The sequence below is a fragment of the Microcebus murinus genome, chromosome 2, assembly GCF_040939455.1.
Source record: "Microcebus murinus isolate Inina chromosome 2, M.murinus_Inina_mat1.0, whole genome shotgun sequence".
In the NCBI taxonomy this organism is placed as follows: Eukaryota; Metazoa; Chordata; class Mammalia; order Primates; family Cheirogaleidae; genus Microcebus; species Microcebus murinus.
In genome coordinates, this window is record NC_134105.1 from 61,075,246 (window position 1) to 61,088,710 (window position 13,465).

At 38.9% G+C, this 13,465-nt stretch overlaps 1 protein-coding gene and 1 pseudogene across 1 annotated transcript in view; one reads left to right on the forward strand and one right to left on the reverse strand.

Moving 5' to 3' along the window:
* Positions 1-13,465, reverse strand: part of PIGK (phosphatidylinositol glycan anchor biosynthesis class K) — a 111,437-nt gene that overhangs the window by 70,935 nt on the left and 27,037 nt on the right. The window lies entirely within an intron of this gene.
* Positions 9,170-11,169, forward strand: LOC142865911 (E3 ubiquitin-protein ligase RNFT1 pseudogene; annotated as a pseudogene).

Genomic DNA, 13,465 nt, shown 5'->3' on the forward strand with positions numbered 1-13,465 from the left:
GCGGAGCAACATGGCGGACGAATAACATCGCTAGACAGAGTGTCTCTGCAGAAAAGACAGATACTAGCAGAAATTAGAGGAAAGAAGCAAGAAGACGAGCATACAGCGCACAAGGGCCGGAAGGAGGGGTACCTGAGACCCCGGGAGACTCCACAGGAGGAGGCTGCGGAGGAGAACTGGAGGCTGAGACCACCGGAGCAGCCCGGAGACCAGCGGCAAGGGTAGGTGGATTTGCTGTTTCTTCTCCCCTGCATTCGAGACTGCTGGTGGGCTGCCCAGCGGGTGGAGAGACCTGCGGACACCAGCCCAGAGACCGCCACCACCTGCCAACGGTGAGCCTGTAGCAGACATGGCACCAGGTTCCCAACTTCCTCCGGGCACCTCCGTGTGCACGGACCCGAGCCGTGCGGCAGGAACCATATTGCCTCCTCCTCCCCTCCGCCGACCCTACCCGCGGCTGCCCAGAGAGACAATACAGCCACCAGCCGGAGGCACCTCCAGGGAACGGGACCTTCCCGTTTGGGACCCTACACCTGACTCAGGGAAACTCAGACTGTGAGCTCCCTACCCACCCGCCCTCCCAGGTGCTGCTGGCACCATGTTACCAGGAGAACGGTGCCGACTCAGAGGCTGAGAGACATAGACCCAGCTTGGGCTCCCTGTGGGTGAATTGGGACCGGAAATCCTCTCCCTGGTGGGGATACAGTTGGAACTCTGGGACCCAGAGGTCGGACCTGCAGACCAGATCCCCTGCACCGAGGGCTAGCATTGCCCGGCGCACAGAAGGATTATACGTGAACAGCCTACTGAGGTGTGTGTGCCTCCAGGGGCGGATCCGCATCCTAGAGGGCCCAACCCAGGTGGCGTTCTTGTGCAGGGAACCTCCCCGCCGGCATCACAGTCCGGGGAGGCCTGATGGCTTGTGGTCTGGCCTGCTGGCAGAGGCCCAGGAGTAGCTGCAGAGTTGGGGAGGGTGGAAAGAAGCGAGGCCCGCTCCAGACTGCGGGTCTCAGACAGCCCCACCCCCACACACAGACTTTCTGGCTGAGCAGGACCATTCCAGCCCCGCCCTGACAGCTTTCCCTGGAAGCAGAGAACAGAACTTTGACCCCTGCTAACGGCCTGAGGGCAGGCTTACCCAACCCAGCTCCGCCCAGAACAAGAGCTGTTAACAGGACACAAAATCAGCAGTATAGCCTGTTCCTCCAAGCAAACACCACCTACTGACAGGGACGGCATCTTGCACAGCCTTTCCACGGCACCCACTGACTCAATATACAGGGAGTGGTCCAATTTCACCCACAGACACCACCTAACGCCTCAGAAACTAAACAAGGTGTGTGAATACCCAAACAATAACCTAAGGAAAGAAACAACAACTGATCGACATGGGAAGAAATCAGCGAAAGAACTCAGGAAATATGAAGAACCAAACGGAAAACACACCCCCAAAGAGGAGCACCAGCCCCCTAGAAACGGACACCGACCAAAATCAGGCAACCAATATGACAGAAGAGGAATTTCGTATGTGGATCATAAGAACACTCACCCAGCTGCAACAACAACTCAATAACCAACACCAAGAAACCACAAAAAGTCTCCAGGATATGGGAAAAGAAATAGACACAATGAAGAAAAGTGTAACCGAACTCCTGGAAATGAAGAATCAATTCAAGGAACTACAAAATACAGTGGAAAGTCTCAAGAACAGGGTAGATCAAACAGAAGAAAGAATCTCAGAGCTTGAAGATAACATCCTCCAATTAAATAAATCAGTCACAGAAATAGAGCAGAGAAACAAGAGAAAAGAGCAAAGCCTACAAGAGCTGTGGGATTATGTGAAGAAACTTAATGTGAGGGTCATAGGGTTACAAGAAGGGGAAGAAGACAACACTCAAGGGTTGGACAAGCTGTTTGAAGATATAATAGAGGAGAATTTCCCAGGCCTTGCTCAAAACCTTGATACACAAGTTCAAGAAGCTCAGAGGACCCCTGGAAGATTCAAAACAAACAGGAAGACGTCATGACATGCAGTCATCAGACTGAACAAAGTATCAACTAAAGAGGCCCTTCTAAGAGCTGTAAGACAAAACAAGCAAGTAACATACAAGGGAAAGCCAATTCGAATAACATCAGACTTCTCTAATGAGACTTTACAAGCAAGGAGAGACTCACTCTTTTGAAACAAAACAATGCCCAGCCTAGAATATTATTCCCTGCAAAACTAAGCTTCGTATATGAAGGAGAAATAAAAACATTCTCAGACAAGCAAAGGCTCAGAGAATTCACCAAGACAAGACCAGCCCTACAAGAAGTACTTAAAACAGCGTTACGCACGGAACATCATAATAATAACCCAGGAATATAAAAACAACCAAAACCCAAAGATATTAAAGGCCAGATATTACAATGGCTCAAGACAGAAATCATAGCAACAACATCCAACCCAACAGAATGATCAGTAATCTACCTTACCTATCAGTTCTCTCAATAAATGTGAATGGCTTAAACTCTCCACTCAAGAGACATAGGCTGGCTGAATGGATAAGAAAATACAGGCCAAGTATATGCTGTCTTCAGGAAACACATCTAACCTGCAAGGATGCATATAGACTAAAAATAAAAGGGTGGAGATTAATATTCCAAGCAAACAGAAGCCAAAAGAAGGCTGGTGTGGCAGTTCTAATTTCAGACGATTTAGTTTTTAAACCAACAAAAGTAGTAAAAGACAAAGAGGGTCATTATATAATGGTGAAGGGCACAGTCCAACAAGAAGAGATAACAATTTTAAATATATATGCACCCAACTTAGGTGCACCCAGATTCATAAAGCAAACCTTACTGGAGCTAAGCAAATGGATTAATAGCAACTCCATAATCGCTGGAGATTTCAACACCCCACTGACGGCAGGAGACAGATCCTCCAAACAGAAAATTAATAAAGAAATAATGGACTTAAACAAAACTCTAGAACAATTGGGTCTGACAGACATCTACAGAACATTCTACCCAAAATCCACTGAATATACGTTGTTCTCATCAGCTCACGGGACATTCTCTAAGATTGACCATATCCTAGGACACAAAGAAAATCTCAAGAAATTTAAAAAAATAGAAATCATACCATGTACCTTCTCAGATCACAGTGGAATAAAAGTAGAAATCAACCCTAACAGAAACTCACATTTCTACACAAAAACGTGGAAATTAAATAACCTCCTACTAAATGATTACTTCGTAAATGAAGAAATCAAGACGGAAATAAAAAAGTTCTATGAAGAAAACGACAATGGAGAGGCAAGTTATCAACTCCTCTGGGACACAGCTAAAGCAGTTCTGAGAGGAAAGTTTATCTCCATAAATGCCTATAACCAAAAGACAAGAAGATCACAAATAGACAATCTAATGAAACGACTCAAAGAGCTGGAAAAAGAAGAACAGACCAACCCCAAACCCAGCAGAAGAAGTGAAATCAACAAGATCAAATCAGAACTAAACGAAATTGAAAACAGGGATGCTATTCAGGAGATTAATAAAACAAAAAGTTGGTTCTTTGAAAAAATAAACAAAATTGTCACATCATTGGCTAACCTAACGAAAAGCAGAAAAGAGAAATCTCTAATAAGCTCCATCAGGAATAAAAAAGGAGATATCACAACTGATCCCAAAGAGATACAAGATACAATTTATGAATACTACAAAAATCTTTATGCACACAAACTAGAAAATGTGGAGGAAATGGACAAATTTCTAGAAACACACAGCCTCCCTAGGCTCAACCAGGAAGAAATAGATTCCCTGAACAGACCAATCTCAACAGCTGAAATAGAAACAGCAATTAAAAATCTCCCTAAAAAGAAAAGTCCCGGTCCAGATGGCTTCACACCTGAATTTTACCATACTTACAAAGAAGAACTAGTATCTATCTTGCAGAAACTATTCCACAACATCAAGAAGAACGGAAACCTCCCCCACACCTTTTATGAAGCGAATATTACTCTGATACCAAAACCAGGAAAGGATGCAACAAAAAAAGAAAACTACAGACCAATATCCCTAATGAATATAGATGCAAAAATTTTCAACAAAATCTTAGCTAACCGAATCCAGACACTTATCAAAAAAATAATCCACCACGACCAAGTGGGCTTCATCCCAGGGATGCAGGGATGGTTCAACATACGTAAATCTATAAATGCAATTCACCACATAAACAGAAGCAAAAACAAAGACCACATGATTCTTTCAATAGATGCAGATACATGTCTGCTGTAGCCAGAAAAAAAAAAAAATAGATGCAGAAAAAGCTTTTGACAAAATTCAACACCCTTTCATGATACGAACACTTAAGAAAATAGGCATAGAAGGGACATACCTAAAAATGATACAAGCCATATATGACAGACCCATAGCCAACATCATACTGAATGGGGAAAAATTGAAATCATTCCCACTTAGAACTGGAACCAGACAAGGCTGCCCACTATCTCCACTTCTGTTCAACATAGTGCTGGAAGTCTTGGCTACAGCAATCAGACAGGAAAATGGAATCAAAGGTATCCAAATAGGGGCAGAAGAGATCAAACTTTCACTGTTTGCTGATGATATGATATTGTATCTAGAAAACCCCAAAGATTCAACCAAGAAACTCCTGGAACTGATCAATGAATTTAGTAAAGTCTCAGGATACAAAATCAATACACAGAAATCAGAGGCATTCATATACGCCAACAACAATCTAATGGAGAACCAAATCAAAGACTCAATTCCCTTCACAATAGCAACAAAGAAATTAAAGTACCTAGGAATATACTTAACCAAGGACGTAAAAGACCTCTACAGGGAGAACTATGAAACACTGAGGAAGGAAATAGCAGAGGATGTAAACAGATGGAAATCCATACCATGCTCGTGGATCGGCAGACTCAATATCATCAAAATGTCTATACTACCCAAACTGATCTACAGATTCAATGCAATACCTATTAAAATCCCATCAGCAAGCCGGGTGCGGTGGCTCACACCTGTAATCCTAGCACTCTGGGAGGCTGAGGCGGGCGGATTGCTCGAGGTCAGGAGTTCGAAACCAGCCTGAGCAAGAGTGAGACCCCGTTTCTACTATAAATACAAAGAAATTAATTGGCCAACTAATATATATATAAAATTAGCCTGGCATGGTGGCGCATGCCTGTAGTCCCAGCTACTCAGGAGGCTGAGGCAGCAGGATTGCTTGAGCCCAGGAGTTTGAGGTTGCTGTGAGCTAGGCTGACGCCACGGCACTCACTCTAGCCTGGGCAACAAGCGAGACTCTGTCTCAAAAAAAAAAAAAAAAAATCCCATCAGCATACTTTACAGATATAGAAAAAATAATTTTATGCTTCGTATGGAACCAAAGAAGACCCCGAATATCAAGAGCAATTCTAGGCAACAAAAACAAAACGGGAGGCATTAATATGCCAGATATCAAACTATACTACAAAGCTGTAGTAATTAAAACAATATAGTATTGGCACAAAAATAGGAATATTGACCAGTGGAACAGATGTGAGAATCCTGATATAAAACCATCCTCATATAGCCATCTAATCTTTGACAAAGCAGACAAAAACATACGCTGGGGAAAAGAATCCCTTTTCAATAAATGGTGCTGGGAAAACTGGATAGCCATCTGCAGAAGGCTAAAACAGGACCCACACCTTTCACCTCTCACAAAAACCAACTCACGCTGGATAACAGACTTAAACCTAAGGTATGAAACTATTAGAACTCTAGAGGAAAAAGTTGGAAACACTCTCCTAGACATCAACCTGGGCAAAGAGTTTATGAAGAAGTCCCCAAAGGCAATCACAGCAGCAACAAAAATAAATAAATGGGACATGATCTAACTACAAAGCTTCTGCACAGCCAAAGAAATAGTCATGAAAGTAAACAGACAATCTACAGAATGGGAGAAAATTTTTGCATCCTATGCATCCGATAAGGGACTGATAACTAGAATATACTTAGAACTCATGAAAATCAGGAAGAAAAAATCAAATAACCCCATTAAAAAGTGGGCAAAGGACTTGAACAGAAACTTTTCTGAAGAAGACAGAAGAATGGCCAACAAACATATGAAAAAATGCTCAACATCCCTAATCATCAGGGAAATGCAAATCAAAACCACAATGAGATATCACTTAACCCCAGTGAGAATGGCCTTTATCAAAAAATCTCCAAACAATAAATGCTGGCGTGGTTGCGGAGAGAGAGGAACACTCCTACACTGCTGGTGGGACTGCAAACTAGTTCAACCTCTGTGGAAAGCAATATGGAGATACCTTAAAGCGATACAAGTGAATCTACCATTTGATCCAGCAATCCTATTGCTGGGCATCTACCCAAATGATCCAATGACACTCTACAAAAAAGACACCTGCACTCGAATGTTTATAGCAGCACAATTCATAATTGCAAGGCTGTGGAAACAGCCCAAGTGCCCATCAATCCAAGAATGGATTAATAAAATGTGGTATATGTATACCATGGAGTACTATTCAGCTCTAAGAAACAATGGTGATATAGCACATCTTATATTTTCCTGGTTAGAGCTGGAACCCATACTGCTAAGTGAAGTATCCCAAGAATGGAAAAACAAGCACCAGATATATTCTCCAGCAAACTGGTATTAACTGAGTAGCACCTAAGTGGACACATAGGTACTACAGTAATAGGGTATTGGGCAGGTGGGAGGGGGGAGGGGGGCGGGTATATACATACATAATGAGTGAGATGTGCACCATCTGGGGGATGGTCATGATGGAGACTCAGACTTTTGGGGGGAGGGGAGGAAATGGGCATTTATTGAAACCTTAAAATCTGTACCCCCATAATATGCCTAAATAAAAAAAAAGAAAATAAAAAGAAAAAAATAAAAAAGAAAAAATAAAAAAAAAAGGGAAGGAAAAGGAATAGATGAAGAGCCTAATATTAACAATGACCTTTCCTGACTACTCTTTAATTGAAAACAATTAATTTTATTCAACAAAAATGAAAATAAAATAAATTACTATCATGCAAAATTTCTTAAAGATAGAAATTTAGTAATATCAGGTACTACTGAATTTTAATATAATGTTTACAGCTCAGGATTGAAATTAATACAGGCTTTTATAGTGTCAAAAAAAATCATAGTCTAAAATTTTCACCAGGGTCAAAAATTTTCATCTTTGAATTCACACAGTGTATAAGAGCAAAACACAGATGTTACATAAACTAGGTAGTTTATTGGTTCATTCATGCTATAAAAATATTACTGACATTTCATCTGGTCAACCATCTTATAGGTTAATTCTTGTTTCCCCTTTCTGATTTTATTCTAGGTGAACTGTTCTGGGCAGATTCTATTTACCTATTCTATTTACCCCCATAATATGCCGAAATAAAAAAAAAAAAAAGGAAAAAAAAAAGTCAAAAACCACAGGCTGACAGGAAGAGTCATCAGTAATAGACATATCACACTGGCAAATTAAATGAGGGTAGAGCTAGCTAGCTATAGGCTCATATATTTAAAGTCACAAGTGCCTTAGTATAATAAGATAATAGTTAACATTTATTGAACACTTGGCATATCTCAGGCACTGTACTAAGAAAATAAGCATATTACAAGCTTTTTATGAGATATATATTATTGTCATCTCTATTTTACAGGTTATAAAACTGAAGCACAAGTTACATAATATGCCCCAGATCACGTAGCTAGCAGGTCGTGAAGTCTAATTTCAAACCCAGATTTATTTGACATGAACTTTTGCTTTTAACAACTCTGCACTACTCTGAAACTATGTAAACTGGCATTTGAAAGTATTTAATAGAGTACTTTGTCTTATATTGATAACTTAATTGACTGAGATGATTAAGTTATATATATGTGGCCTCATTATTGCTGTTTAATATTTTTGGCACATAACTAATGTAAAACAGGCTCTTGAAATGCTGAATGTAACCATCCAGAGACCTTAGCAAACTCTCAAAGAATAACACTGTAACATATAATTTCTCCTATAAATGTAGCAAAATATAACCAAAAACTTTCAGAGCCACTTCAGATATAAAAATAAGAGAACAGAACTTCAAAGAGATGCAGAGGCTAATATCCTAGTCAGCCTCCACTCAATTTCCCAAAGCACCTAAGTCCTTTCTACAGAAGGGCACTGGGGCTACAACCTGTTGCTGGCCCTTCTCTCATTAATAGTTCTTTTCAGCCACGAAGCCTGCCATTTCATTCTCAACCACCTGCACCAGTAGCCTACACCTTAAGTCTTCGCTGTTTCATCTCTACTTCCAAACAATCCCCAATATTAACCATTTTTCCTACAAATGGGGGAGGGGCAAGTAGCAGAGATGCCCCACTCACTACCTTCCCCTCTCCCCTCAGGGTTAAAATCAGTATTGTATAGACACCTTCTCCAACTCTTTCTTCCTTTTTTCATTGCTCAACTCCCCAATAACTAGAGTACTGACTTAATCAAGCACACCAGCCTCAAGACTTCAAATTCAAATATATGTATTACATTACCAAAATTACAATTTACTATATTTCCTGAACATTCTGGGTAGCTCACAAAAAGAATCAAAATCAGGAACATCACATTTTCATGAATGCCACTGTAAACAGGTTATATAGGAAATATATAGAAAAACATATAGGAAAAAGTTTTTTAAATCTTGATACATTGCAAATAGTCCATCATAATGAAAACTACCATGTGCAATCTTTCATATATTCTCATATTTAACAGAAATTTTACTCTTGTTATTTTTCCAGTAATGATCTGTACTGATCTAGTCACTCTCCCTAATTCAATTACTTTCATAAAATATATTTTGGATTCTTGCTTAGCACCAATAGATTTTAATAAAATCTTTGGAACATCTTTAGAGTGCTATAAGCAATTTCCTAGGACTTGACCACAATGCCTGAATTATACACTTTGCCTAAAAAATTATCTGCAAACATCATTAATATGCCTTCCCTGGTACATTCCTATCCTCAAATAGCAAGAAAATCAAAAGGTCTTCTCGGTTTTCTCTAGGCATTAAGCAAAACAGCTAAGATATTGTTTTCATTAAGAGAACTTAGGGCGGGGGCGGGGCTAGGACGCGGCGCGCGCTGGAGGACGTCGGGGGGAGCGCGCGCCGCCGCCCCCGCAGCCGCCCGGCCAGAGTTGCTGGTTGTGGGGTTGCAGGAGATGGTCTGACTGAAGGGCTCCAGGCGGCGTGTGCTGCTGTTTCTGCTGTCGCCGCCGAGGCCTCCGTCCGCTCCTGGTCATGAGAGGAGACAGAGCCCTGAAGCAAAGAAATCTGGATCAGAGAAAAAACATTTAAAAGCCATGCAAGGCAACCGTAGCCTGCTACACAGTCCCCCAGGACCCAGAAGCAGTGAGGATGCCTCGGCCTCCCAGTGTGTCCATACAAGATTGACAGGAGAAGGTTCTTGTCTTCATTCTGGAGATGTTCATATCCAGTTAAACTCTACACCTAAAGAATGTGCTGAAAATCCAAGCTCCAGAAATATAAGGTCAGGTGTCCATAGCTGTACCCATGGATGTGTACATAGTCGCTTACGGAGTCACTCCCATAGTGAAGGAAGGCAGCCTGATGATACTGCCACGGAGTCTGGAGAACATGGTAGTAGCTCCTTCTCAGAATTCCGCTATCTCTTCAAGTGGTTGCAAAAAAGTCTTCCATATATTTTGATTCTGGGTGTCAAACTTGTTATGCAGCATATAACAGGAATTTCTCTTGGAATTGGGCTGCTAACAACTTTTATGTATGCAAACAAAAGCATTGTAAATCAGGTTTTTCTAAGAGAAAGGTCCTCAAAGATTCAGTGTGCTTGGTTACTGGTATTCTTATCAGGATCTTCTGTTCTTTTATATTATTCCTTTCGTTCTCAGTCACTTTATTACAGCTTAATTTTTTTAAGTCCTACTTTGGACTATTTGAACTTCTGGGAAGTACTTTGGATTGTTGGAATTACAGACTTCATTCTGAAATTCCTCTTCATGGGCTTAAAATGCCTTATTTTATTGGTGCCTTCCTTCATCATGCCTTTTAAATCCAAAGGTTACTGGTATATGCTTTTAGAAGAATTATGTCAGTATTACCGAACTTTTGTTCCTATACCAGTTTGGTTTCGTTACCTCATAAGCTATGGGGAGTTTGGTAATGTAACTAGATGGAGTCTTGGGATATTGCTGGCTTTACTCTACCTGGTACTAAAACTTTTGGACTTTTTTGGACATCTGAGAACCTTCAGACAGGTTTTACAAGTATTTTTTACACGACCAAGTTATGGAGTAGCTGCCAGCAAGAGACAGTGTTCAGATGTGGATGATATTTGTTCAATATGTCAAGCTGAATTTCAGAAGCGAATTCTTCTCATCTGTCAGCATATATTTTGTGACGAGTGCATTACCTTATGGTTTAACAGAGAGAAAACATGTCCACTGTGCAGAACTGTAATTTCAGACCGTATAAACAAATGGAAAGATGGAGCCACTTCATCACACCTTCAAATATATTAAATGTATAAACTATTAAGGGCACAAAACACTAATTTCAGTTGGTTACAGTGACTACTGATAAAGGCATTAGTGTGAATTTTCAGGACTCGAAGGAAAATGTTACCAAACGGTTTTGGCATATAGTTAAGACTTCAGTGTGTAGTCCATTTCATCAAAAGATAAAATGAGAAAACTCTGTTTTCAAATGTATGTAATGTTGAACCTAATGTATATGCAACATTTATTCTATCCTAATTATTTGACAGGTAATTGCAGTGTTAAATTGTGTTTTCTTGTTGATGCTACCAAAAACAGCAATTTGAAACTAGAACTCATGGTTTTAGAGAACTCAGGTATTCTTTCCTGACATTGTTTTCAGAATAAAGAATATTTTTCATAATATTTTAAGATACATAGTATCTGAAAGTAGAATTTTATTTAGCATTTTTATAATTCCCATTCTAAAAATTCTTGAAATTTTCATAATTTGTATTTTTAAATGAAAATTCTAAATGTTATATTTTACCTGTAACAATCAGATTTTCTAAGATTTATGAGGATGATATATTTTAATATTGTATTATTCTCTGTAGTATTAGTGATCATTGAGAATAAATGATTTAAATTCAAAAAAAAAAAAAAAAGAGAACTTAAATGTCTATGCTTCTTCTAAGGTAACACTTTTATCATTTTTTAAATATCTATTTGGCAAAGGCTAAAATATAAGGACCCAACACTGGTAATGAAGAATACTTTGCCATTTGCTCTACTCTTTAATTTGATCATAAAAGTAAAGTAGGACAAAATCAATGGGGAAAAATGTAGAATGGGAACTGTCACAGACAAAAATCAAAGAGTAATTAACTGGAAAATATTAATAAATCTCAATTAAATGTAATTCAACAATGTATTTTTAAAAACACAATATAACGATATTGACTCACATGAATTTGATTTAACCATTCCATATTAAATTGTCCAGGTACTTAATATAAAATTTTATCCAAACTATCAATTTTGGATTCCACATTCCTATTAAAATTATGGAAAAATACGATTAAAGGTTAAGGAAAAATGGAAACAAGATTACAGAATTAACCACTGAACTTCATTTCCAGGGAGTAAAATAAAACATTGACTTAAATTGGTAAGATATATATCAAACAATATAGAACCTCTAAAAAAAAAACCTCCAAACATAGAATTTTAGTAGAGAATCAAAAACAAAAGAGAAGGCAGAGTTTGAGACTAGATAAGAAAATTTTAAAATTCATTTCAGTTCTAACATAGAAGTAGTGATTACTATTCTATGATTACTATTTATATTTAAAATTTAGCCACAATACACTAGAACTAATGGGATTAGAGTACAGGATGGTGGAAATAAATAAATACAGAATGAGTCCTAAAATATATTTAGGACCACAATACATTAGTCACAAAAAAAGCTTCCTAATAAGATCTTATCTGATTATCCTTTTTTTTTCTTCAGCAGTCCTATGTGATTAAAAATTGATAGGTTAGGTAAATTAAGCTCTGATTAATATGGGCTTTATTCTCTAAAATAACACATCTGAATTTCATGATTTGAAGCCTTAAAGATGGATACAACTTTAAATGCATAAGTTAATGTATGGGCATAAGGATTTAACATCAGGGTATCTTCTACTGAACTCAGTAATCTCCTACTTGTGCTCAGGCCAAATTCTTGGAAACCATTAATATGAAACTCTGTGAAATATCTTTTCTCCAAAGAAATCAAATTCTATTCACAAATGTTAATTTCACTCTTGAAAGAGGCAGATAGATGACAGAGAAAGAACATTGTTTCTATAAATTCTCCGTTAAAAGTCCTCAGAACTTTCTCAGAAATATTTATTATTATTACCACTTTCCATGGTGAAATGTCACGTTATCTCTGACTTATTGAGGCCACTCCCACTGCCACCCACTGAAGCACTTAAGTTTTTCCTGAGTGCTATAATTGACTCCCCTACCTTTTTCTCTGCCCTGTATCTGCACTCAGTTAAAATCACACAAATTGGCAAGTGTATACTCAATAGCATAGGCTCTTAACACACACAACTGTCCAGGACTTTCTCTTTCAAGTCAAACAGGTTGTCCTTAACAGTGTGGCATAAGCGTATATATGTGTGTATATGAGAGAGAGTGAGAGAGAGAGAGAGCTCCTCCTAAACTATTCTCTTCGGTCCTTCAAATGACAACTCAGATATGAGGGAATGAGACTTACATTGGGTGGGCAGAATATCCATTTTGTCTTAGAAAGCCTCAAGTCACACTGGAGTTGGGATCTTATGTAGCAACTCCATAGATACGGTTTTCAGGTTCCCTAAAAGGAATAAGCCCACTTACAAGAATCATCACATTCAGAAAAGCCAAAGATATGTCTTTCTCCTCAGGTTTTTATCAGTTATTTATCCTAGTCCAATTGCAGTCATGTACTCAATAAGGGAACGTTTTTACCATAAGCAACATTGCCTATCTTTATCAGACATTCATGGGAACAAAGTTATAAAGTGAACAGAAGTCAAATTCTTATGCAAAGCTTTGTTAATCCTTTATCACCTTAATTCCAGTTATTCTTTTTAATTGCAAGGCATCGTGAAAGCTAGTTCAAGAAAGAAAGATGAGTATTAAAATGGCAAACAATTTTATGGAAATTCAAGAGTAAGGCTTTACAGATTAGACCTCAAAAGTAGTTCTAGATATATCAACACACAATCTGTGGAACTTCACAGACTCCAGTGCTTTGCCACTATGTGAGACTCAGTTATTTCGCAAGCATCTGTTTCTTTCTCCTTCCCCTACTAAAGGCTTATTATTCTTGTCTAGTCTGTACACCACTCATCACTGAAAATGTCTCAACTTAACAAACATGTACCTATTTATGACCTTTC